This window comes from Cibotium barometz, chromosome 38 (genome assembly GCF_041138505.1).
Source record: "Cibotium barometz isolate CiBa-2024 chromosome 38, ASM4113850v1, whole genome shotgun sequence".
Classification (NCBI taxonomy): Eukaryota; Viridiplantae; Streptophyta; class Polypodiopsida; order Cyatheales; family Cibotiaceae; genus Cibotium; species Cibotium barometz.
In genome coordinates this window covers 11,645,664-11,656,830 of record NC_141083.1, presented here as the reverse complement: position 1 = coordinate 11,656,830, position 11,167 = coordinate 11,645,664, and positions in this window count along the sequence as shown.

Here is an 11,167-nt window from a genome sequence, read left to right as displayed (position 1 = left end):
ATTGGATTACTGCAGAGACAGTATGGCTTGGACATGTTGTCCAAGTATGGTATGACAGGCTGTAAGCCTATTTCTGTGCCATTGGATCAGAATGGCAAGTTGAGTGCAGATTCAGGAGAGATCTTGGAGGATCCTACTATGTACAGGAGCATAGTAGGAAGTTTGATCTACATGACGATCACCAGACCAGATTTGAGCTATGCTGTTGGGTTGGTGAGCCAGTTTATGCAGGTTCCACGGAAACCGCATTTGGATGGTGTGAGACGCATACTGAGGTATGTGAAGTCTACTATACATTGTGGACTATTCTATGAGACTGAGATAGAGATATGTGTACATGGGTACACAGATGCTGATTGGGCTGGTAGTATCTCAGACAGAAGATCTACCAGTGGATTCATGTTTTCTTTGGGGAGTGCTGCTGTGACTTGGAGCAGCAAGAAGCAGCCTACGGTTGCTCTATCGAGTACAGAGGCCGAGTACAGAGGAGCTGCTATGGCAGCATGTGAGGTAGCCTGGTTGAGAAAGCTACTTGCAGATTTGGGTCTATCAGTGGATAGACAAGTTGTCATTTTCTGTGACAACATGAGCAGTATACAGTTGGCCAGGAACCCAGTCTTTCATGCTCGTACGAAGCACATAGAGGTCCACTCTACCACTTCGTCAGAGAGAAGGTCTTGGCAGGAGACCTTGACCTTGTTTATGTCAACACAGAGGATCAGGTAGCTGACATCTTCACCAAAGCATTGGGTACAGAGAAGCTCCGCAGATTCAGGGCTTCGCTTGGTGTACATGAGATGGAGTTGAGCTCGAGGGGGAGTGTTGAGATAAGCTCTAGTGAGGCGGTGGACACCGATTACCCGCCTGGGGGATAGGCCCCACACTTACACCACTGGCATGGTTGGTGAGATCATGGGAGATATGCGGCCAGTGGGATGACAGGCTGTGTGACAGCCACTCTAGAGACTGGCATAGTTATAGCGCCAGCTCATTTAGTCGGGTTCACACTATAGAGAACCCGTGTATGTATTTGGTTGAGTACCTTTCATATTGTGTGTACTCTTATTCTTGTATATGGTGTGTTGAGTGTTGAGTAGAGAAGAAGAAGATTTTCAGCCTCTCACCTTGTGTGTTCTCTATTAGGGTTTTGTGAGTGTGTGTGTGTGCTTGCAAGAGCTCAAGCTCTCTTCCCCCCTGCATCTTTTCATTTTGGAGTTCATCAAGTCCTTCTAGCTTAAGTATAGCTTTCCTATACTTAGATATGTACTGCGTAAGAGTGTTGCTCGCCATGCAACAAGCATCCCATGAACTCCAATTTTTTTGCAGCTCATTCTTGGGCAGAAACTCTTTGCAAAAAAATCTTGAAAATCTTTCCAAGATTTTGGATGGGTGTTGTAATTCATGGCCATCCACCACTTATAGGCCTTACTTTAAGTGATAAGCTAGTCTCCTTTGGATGTGCCTTGTCAGGCGTAACACATAGATCATGAAAGTGTGTCCACTTTTGAAGAAAAGTGTATACTGCATCCTTGTTACGGCTGCTTTCGGTTTTGTGGAATTCTGAAATTTGAACATTCTTCAATTTAAGTCTCAAAAAATTATCTACATCGCAAGACATAGAAGGCATAGAATGTGCCTTGCCCTTGCTTGATGGCCTCTGGCCAATTGAAATAGATGGCTCATGGCCAAATGAAATAGATGGCCCTTGGCTTGCAAAAACAGGTGAAACTTGCTTCTTCATGAATGTTGTAATTGTGTTTGTGAGACGTGTCACGTTGGCATTGAGTTTAGAAAAGTTACTCTCCATGAGAGTCTCATGTGTCTCCAAGCTCTGGAATGCATTTACATCAACAAGATCATGATTACCAAGATTGTTGGTGTCCAAATCATCTGGAAGAAGATTGTCTTCAAGGTCGTCCTCAAGTATGCAGAGATCGATAGATGTATTGCCCGTATCCTACATAGGATTATCATCTGCCTCTCCCATTGATATGGGAATTGGGCTTTCAAACTCGTACATAGTGTGACCATCACCATAGGAAGACATGCTTACTTAATATTATGGTACGGTGTGCTCTTACTTGCTTGTAAACATGTACAAGAAATGTGTGAATAGTTTATCAAGCAAGCACTCAAGAGAGGTGTGTGTTTGCTTCTTGAACACATGAGATGTGTTGTTCTTCAACACACAAAAGGTGTTTTAACTACCTTGTAAGCACACGATATTCGCCAATTGGCTAATTCTTGAGGATTTTCCCAAAAAACATTCACCCGACATCTTAAAACATTAACCCAAATTTTTTTCATTTCGAAGATTTTTTCAAAATATACGCCCAATTTTAGGCATTTTAAGAAATTATTTCAAAACATTTGCCCCATTTTCTATACTACATATGGGGAAGATTCCCCAACCCATATACACTTACAAATTCTTGAAGAGCTCTTATTTTTTACCCTAAGAGAGATGTGTTAGCAGCTGGCTTGATGCACTGAGAGAGTCCAACAAGATTGATGGCGGCGGCTTCCTTGTGCACGCGCGCGCGAGAGAGAGAGAGAGAACAATGGGAGTAAGGACCCATGGCCCCCCCTTTTTATATGTGTGGTCTAAAAATCCATGCTTTTGAACTCACGACTGCCAACTCCAAAAAAATCACGTTTCTCTAAAAAATTTAGATCGCCACTAGGTTGCCACATGGGTGTGCGCTTTCTACCTAGCTAGCAGCGCTTTCCTCATGGTGGCGATGGCCCATGGCCTTACCATCTAGCCCATTGCCATATGTCATGTGAGCCATTGAGTCTGTGCTTTGTGCTTCACACCATGCTGCCCTTGCAAAGGCCACATTACGTGCTATAGCCATGGCTACAAGGCATTACTTGGCAGCCTTGCCATATACATGAAAGCCATAGCAGCCATGCCGCTTAACAAGGTTGGGCTTTCGTGGCCATATTGCCTTATGGTCGTATACATGAAGGCCATGGCGGCCATGCCGCTTAACTGGGCTAGCCTTTTCTCGACAGATTGCCCTACGGCCTTGTTATGCTATCTCACACCATGGCCCATGGCCACTGTGGCCGTTGCTGCTTTGTCTGCCCCATGACACACCTGCATGCTCACACCATGGTCCATTGCCACCATAGCTGTAATTGCTTTGTCAGCCCAAGGGCACACATGCATGCTCACACCATAATCTCCATGGCGTGATTTCCTTGGCATGGCATGGGCATGTACTCCATGCCATGGCGTTGGCGTGCGTAGCATGGCTTGCTTTTCCATAGTGTGGCATGCTCTTCCCCCTTTGAAAAGCTCGTAGCCTTCTAGGCTCTGATACCAACGTGAAGTGTGGGGAAAAACCCATGCTGTATCTCTTCTCAACCATCATATATATAGGTCTTGGCCCTGCTATATACACCCTCTAGACTTAGCATGAGTGGCCTTGCCCTAGAGGACCCGTGTCCTCATAGATTTATTATACATAACTTTTTCATGTAGATCTTTTGTTATGCATAGGCGCAAACCATGCAATAATCCTTCCTTTAGTGATATAGGTTTATGAGTCTTTCCATTCTCTAAGTCATCCTTGATAGAAGTATAGTCTCCATCTCTAGCATACTTGCTAATCATGATTATATGCAATAGAGACAACATTAACTGTCATGTAGGCTGTAATGCCTGTGAACCGACGGGGCAGACCGGATGGCCATGTCCGGGGTTCAGTGGGAGAGGACGCCCGTGCGGAGTCATGGGCGGCCAGGCTAGTGTGGACCGCAGGCCACACACTATATAGCCTGGGGGATGAGGGGCAATCCTCATTCTTCCTCTATGGCTGGGTGGTGAGCCAGAGGCCGTCCCCTCTTGTGGTAATGCCCGTAGCGGCGTTATGGATATGTAACACTGGTATCAGAGCGTGGTTCGAGGGGATCGTGAGAGTCCGCGCGTGAACGGGGGACCGGAGCCCACTCGATGGTTTTCATCCACAATCTTCTCACCCTTATCTCGAATGGAGGGTGTGGAGGAAGGCGGCCATGGAAGAATGGAGGGGAAGAACTCTCTCTCACTCTCTCTCTCTCTCTCCCCGTCACACACAGCAAGCAATGGCAGCAAGCAATGGAGGTAAGCAATTTTCGTTTTCTTTCTCTCTCTGGGTTGAAATGGTCTGCAAACTGAATTCGTTTGGTAGGAGAATTCGTTTGGTAGGAGAGAAAAAACGACTCTCTATACTGTGTGGGGGAATGGAGGGGGGGCGAAGCAACAGCCCCACTGCGAAATCGGAGAAGTCGCCTCCTGCGTGTGGGGGAGGGGGGCAAAGAGCAGCCCACTGCGAAATCAGCCCCACTCGTTAATGAGAGAGCTCAGTCGTGTAATTGCTGTAATGCGTCGTTTGGCTGGGCGACGACTTACGTTAACGAAACTGCTGGAAAATAATTGTGTGTTGGGGGGGCGACACCAGGCGATACGCCTTTGCCTGTGCTGCGTAGCCAGCCAGGCCAGGCCAGCCCCAGGCGGCCATAGGCGGCCAGGCCAGCCAGCCAGACCATTCTGTACTCGCTCGATGCCCAGGCCATGGACGGCCCCCTCTCACACCAAGCAACGCCCGCCGCCTCCAGCACGCTCATGGAACCGGCCCTCGCCAGGAAGCAGGAAAAAGGAAGCCTGAGGCTCCACACGTGTCTCAGCCATGGCTCCCTCACCCGTGAGGAAAGGACGCTCCGAAGTGGTGGTCGTCGTCTGTGGTGGTCGTCGTCTCAGTACAGCGAAGACTTGCTGGCGTTGATAGGCGGGTAGATGGCGGGCGGGCGGAATTGAACGCCCTACTGGCCCAGCCCGGCGCCCAGCCTAGGCGGCCAGCCAGGCCAGCCAGCCAGGCGGCGGCCAGCCAGGCCAGCCAGCCAGCCAGCGGCGGCGGCCAGGCGGCCACCAACGAGCCGACCAGCGCACGAGAAAATATATATATATATATATATATATATATAATAATTGTTTATTTTTTTTAAATTAAAAATGAAACGGGCGGCCAGCCCAGCAGGCGGCAAACCAGCGGCGGGCGGGTCCTAAGGACACTCCCCAAACGGGCGGGCGGCCACGCCCGACGCGGCGAAGGCCGGCCCGGCCCGTTATTATTTTATTTTATTTCATTTTTTGAAAAAAAAAACAAAACAAAACACAAAACAACGGCACACCCCACGAAACAAATCCACACGGCCGTCGTGTCGTATGGTCGTAGTGCCTGTTTTCCACGAAAGAGACCCACCGCACACGGCCGTAGCGTCACGTGCTAAGAGAGAGACAAATCCCACGGTCGTAGTGCCGAGTTCTTCGAGAGAGAGCCGTTCTATGGCCGTTGTGCCTAGTGAACACGTCTATGGCCGTAACGCCTCGACAGTAGCACATGTAGAGATCACACATTTGGTTTAGAGAGACTAAATTTAAGCTGAGCATAGACTTAGTATTCACCATCAGTCACGTAGTTTGACTATAGTGTAAATCTGAAACCGCGGTGTGTTTTACTTGGGCTAAGAAAACCGGCAATGGCGTCAGTTGTGCCCAAATTAGACGAAGAGCTTATCACGAGAAATCAAGGTAAGCCTAATTGAGCCGTAGTGCTCATAACCCTTCACAATCTTTTAACATATGCTAGAAGATTGTGATAAACTTTGGCAAATGAAAACCATGTACAAGCGTAGTCTTGATGTGGTTATGCCTTGTGTCCAAACAAGTTGCTTACTGTTTGTAGCAACAAGAGAGCCTTGGCGCATAGAGGCAAGCTGGCCCTTGTTGGTAGTAACAAAATAGTGTCACTACTTGGGCCTAGAGATTAGTGACTAGTTTGATTTAGTCACGTAGATTGCCTGGTAAAGGTAATCCCGAAGGTGTGTATTACTTGGGATAAAGGGGCTAGCAGTGCTGCTAGCATTAATAATAGCAGATTTAGGATTGATTTGTAGAAATCAAAGGTAAATCTGAAGGGGTATAGTCTTGAGATGTAATGCTCAATGCCCTTATAGAAGTTGATCGAAGAGAACTGTTCTTAAACTTACTAGCATGGTTTTCTCTTCTTTTTATTGCCATGTGTCGACATCCCACTGCTCGAGAGTTTGTGGTGATCTTTCGAGGGGGGAAAGAGCCTTTTTATATGTCACATCAATTGGTTTGGTGGTAATTTGATGGTATGGGACATCAAGTTCTCACGGAATCGATTGTAGTCTTGGTGGAATGGGACGCCAAGGCTTGTGCATGTAATTGACTCTTTGGCAGGTTGTATGTACACTTGTCTGTAGTGATAAAGTGTGCAAGATAAAATTTGAACTTTGACAATTACAAATATAGCCATGAGTTGGGATAAAACCCAGTTACAGAGTTCGAAGAAGCTCTAGGTAGCAAGACCATGATGGTGTGCTAGTGCTAACAGAGTGTTTAGTTCCGGTGTGATCTGAATCTAGAGGTTAGCAGTAAGACTAGTTTGGTTGGACAGTTTCATGCATGGGGGACGCCCTATAGCATTTTGCAAGCGTAGTCTTGCCTATGTTCAACATAAGTGTGCAATTGTGATCACATTTTAAATGCTACCATATGAATTTGGGAAATATATTACTTTCCTACATAAGCAATTGTAATATTGCATGACAGGCTATTTTGCTTACAAAGTTCATGTGCATGTAAACCCTATAAGTCGTAAGACCCCTTGGGAATGAGTGGAGCATTCCATGGATTTAATAAGGTTTTACATGGCAATAGTGAGTAGTATCTCACTCCATATGAGCTTGGTTGTTGTTAGCATCGGATCCGACATATGAAGTGTACATAAACATGGGCTGAGTTAGGATAAAAGGCTAAGCCGGAGGGCTTAGTGGTAAATCCTACTGTATCTGGTGAGTTTTGACTTAACCGGAGTGTTAAGAAGTAAACTCAAAGTCTGGGGCTGAACCGGAGTGTTCGGAGGCAGACATATCTTTTGTTAAATCGGAGAATATAGCAAAAGATGAGCTTGGGGTGAACCATGGTACCCAGGAAAAAAGCTCTTCACACTAAAATGGTGCACAATAATTTTAGGGTGATAAAAATCCATCTCGCAGGAATGTTTTACAACTTTCCATAGATGATAGATGAAGACCATGTACTTTACGGAGTTAAAGTACATAGGTGGTGACTTTGGCGCCACATTTTTTGTAGGAAGTCACCAGAGTGGTGTGGTTAGGTCAGCCAAGACTCCACAAGACCTATGCACTAGTTTTTAAGTTGACCTCTATGATAAGGACGTCCAAAAATTCGTGTTGTAATACCAGAGATTGTACTGCAATGTGCAATGGAGGGGTCAATTTATGTAGTCACTTCTTAGCAGCAAGTGACTTAAGCATCTTGTTATAGATGGTTGTATATGGTACTCCCACTCGGGGGAGGTATGCCATTGGGTACGGAGTTACTCATAGACTAGTATGGAGCTACTAGTGTGATGATAGTGAGTACGTAGTTACTCACTACTAATACATAGCTGCTAATAAAATTAAGATCCTCCAGTGAAAGATACTCTAGATCAACATTTTAAATTACCGAACCACAATCCATGAGTATCGAAGTACTCATAAATATGTGGACGTTGCTCAAATCGAGGGACCGATTTGTTCGATGGTATGGAATAAGCAAGGAGAGTGGAGTAACTTAAAAATTACACATCACTAGTCCTAGTGAGTTGTCAAGGTCATCCGTAGTTTGATGATCCCCTCTACCTATCAGATAACATTCAATTTTGCAAGCCCTGGCATTTAATCCGTAGTGATTATGAGTTTGGTGTGAGATATGGTTATGAAGTTCTTACAAGAGTACTTGTTTATTTGCTTGTCATTGGTTATAGCTTGGTAGAGATTGCCACCTGTGATGGGTAGGTAGCTTTGCCACTATAATGAGGAGGCAGCAAATAATGTTCTCATAGTTATACTTCATACCAACACCAAACAGGGATAGGATGAAATTCCTAAGTTCATCATCACGAAGTACTGTGATGTTTGCATTTATATTGAATGTATGATGTAATGAGACATTGGGCTTGTGTAATTACCATCAATTATCTAGCAACCTATGGCTTCCCAGCAAGCTCAGTCATTATCTGTGGATTGATAATGTGGTTATTAGTAGTTTAAAATTTTTCTTGATAGATGGTACAATCCACCCAAATAATTCATAAGTGTGTAACCGCTTATGAAGGGTAGTAATATGCAACAATGAAGCACTTTGTTACAAGTGTGAAACCACTGATATGTTGCAAAGCAGTTTATCAATAGTACCACCATATGTGCGTAGACACGATACCACATCTTCAATGCAAGATGTTTAAAAGTTTCTTGGAAGGACTCAAGAATATAACATATGATATTAAACACGGTCTAGATTTGTTCTTGGACCTATGACACTAGCGCGTAGTCCGCTTGAGAATAGAGTTTTTGAGGACAAAAACCTTTCTTGAGGGAAAGGAGGGATATCCTCAAATATCACATAAACTGGAATGGTTGTGTGAGTCCAGACAATACTGGAAGGGATGTGTCTGGTAATAGCAACAAAGAGTTGTAAGTGATTGGATGTAACTCCAGACACCCGCAGTGGTGCAAGAACCTTTATCAAACATCTCCACATACTATATGATCTGCCTGCATATATAGTATGGCATAAGAGATAGGAAGTTTGATTGTTATATTTGAAGGGAAATCTTCAAAACTTACATTTACTCTGAGTTAGAGTGGAGTTTAACCATCCGTAGATTGATGGTAGTTAGAAACTCAACAAGATTCTAGAGCATATGCTTGTGCAAAGATGTTACTCTAAGAGAGAGGTATCTCTCAGCTTTGGAACTAATCCTTGTGATGCATGATTAGATTGGCTCTAGTTTATTTCTCTTATGGCCGTAGAGCTTTCCAAGGAGAAGTTTTAACAAGTTGGTGATGCAACATGGTAGCGTAGTCTACAAATATCTAGTAGCATAGTCTAAGAACTTGCGCTACTAGAGTGCTCTTCAGTACATTAGCTTCTGTGCTAATGACATGATGCAAAATCAAGGCATGAAATTTGCCTTAAGGTTTTGGTTGAAATACCAAATCATGGCTTGTGTGAGCATGATCCTGTCTTTACAGAGGTCTGGCGTGCTGTACGCGTACGCACTTTGTCACAGCCGCGCCCACCTTCCTCGCCGGCACGTAATGCTAGTCCGGAGAGATTGGCCGTAGGTGCGGCGGGTAGCGAAGCGAGAGTTAGTCCGAAGAGGCTAGCCGAGTCTTTGGGGTATAGTTTTAATAGTCCAAGTGTGGGTCATCCTGGGATTCAGAAGACCTATGCACTAGTAAAAAGACAATTTTATTGGCCTAGTTTGTTTAAGGAAGTCCAGACTTATGTGCTGAAATGCAGTAAGTGCCAGGTCAATAAACATGAACGTCTTAAGGTTAAAGGACTACTCCAAAAATTCCTCAAGGGAAATGGGAAAGCATTTCCATGGATCTCATTACCGGTTTACCCAAGATGAGTCGAGGGAATGACTCAATGTGGGTAGTAGTGGACAACTAAACTGGCAAAGTTTATTACCACACGAAAAAAACTGTAAAAACGCCAAAGTTGGCAAAACTCTTTATTGCACATCTCTACAAGCTATATGGCCTGTCCGCAGATATAGTGTCGGATAGAGATAAAAAGTTCAACAGTCATTTTTGAAGGGAAGTCTTCAAAAAGTTGGATACTACTCTGAGTATGAGTACGGCAGATCATCCGGAGTCTGATGGTCAAACTGAAAGAATTAACCAAATTCTAGAGGATATGCTGCGTTCTTATGTTAGTAAGAAGCAATCAAATTGGGAAGAATATTTGCCCATATTGGAGTTTGCTTATAACAGCTCCAAGCATTCAGCGATGACTGGATTTACACCATCTATATTAATGTATGGATTCCAGCCGAGATCTCCGATGGCTGTAGGCCTAGAAAAGGAGAAGATTCAATCTGTCAAGGATTCCCTTGAAGATATGAATGATATGCTCAAAGCTGCACGCGAGAGCATTCGTAGCGCACAGGATCGCGCTAAAACATTTGCCGATAAAGGACGCAGACAAGTGACCTTTGCAGAAGGTGACTTTGTATTTTTAAAGGTTCCTGCACAGTCAGCAACCATGAAAACGGGAAAGTGTGATAAACTTTCTCCTAGATATTGCGATCCTTTCAAGGTCCTTAAGAAGATTGGGGACGTAGCCTACAAACTTGAGTTACCGGAGAGTTCTCAAGTTCATCCTGTCTTCCATGTTAGTAAACTGAAGAAATCAGTTCACGGGTTAGAGAACGTAGTTTCTCTAGATATTTTGGTGGAATTGATCACTCCACCAAAGATACCACATGAACCGGAAAGGATTCTTGGGTATCGAGACAGACAAACCCGACATAAAGTGTACCAGGAGGTACTTGTTAAATGGACAGATAGGGATGAGGAAGTGGCAACCTGGGAACGCCGTAGTGCAATTTCCAAAAGGTTTTCCCAGTTTATTTTCGAGGACGAAAACTCTTCTTAAGGGGGGGTAATGTCACGTAGGCTGTAATGCCTGTGGACCGACGGCAGACCGGATGGCCATGTCCGGGGTTCAGTGGGAGAGGACGCCCGTGCGGAGTCATGGGCGGCCAGGCTAGTGTGGACAGCAGGCCACACACTATATAGCCTGGGGGATGAGGGGCAATCCTCATTCTTCCTCTATGGCTGGGTGGTGAGCCAGAGGCCGTCCCCTCTTGTGGTAATGCCCGTAGCGGCGTTACGGATATGTAACATTAACCTTAGTTCGTCGAGTATAATATTTTGCTTCCCTGAAAATGAAATCGAGAAAAAAAATTAGTCTATCTCAATTTACTTTTGAATTCCCTTTAGATGATGAACATCATTCCCAATAAATAGTGCTTCCACGAGTCTAATGCATGTATAAGTGAGAGAAATTCTATTCTTGGTGTCCATTCTTGTGGGTTCAAACGCTGACTTTCATTAGCGATAGAGTGACCTTCTTGTGAAAGGACCGCCTCTATGCTATTCCCATTTGCAGCATTATATTTGATCATGCCAACAAGAAGAGTCTTCTAACATAAGAAGAGCCAGCTTCCTTATTCGTTGAGGGCTCTTCTTCATCATAGTTTCATTTTAGCTGAAAGGCTCGGTTTTCTTT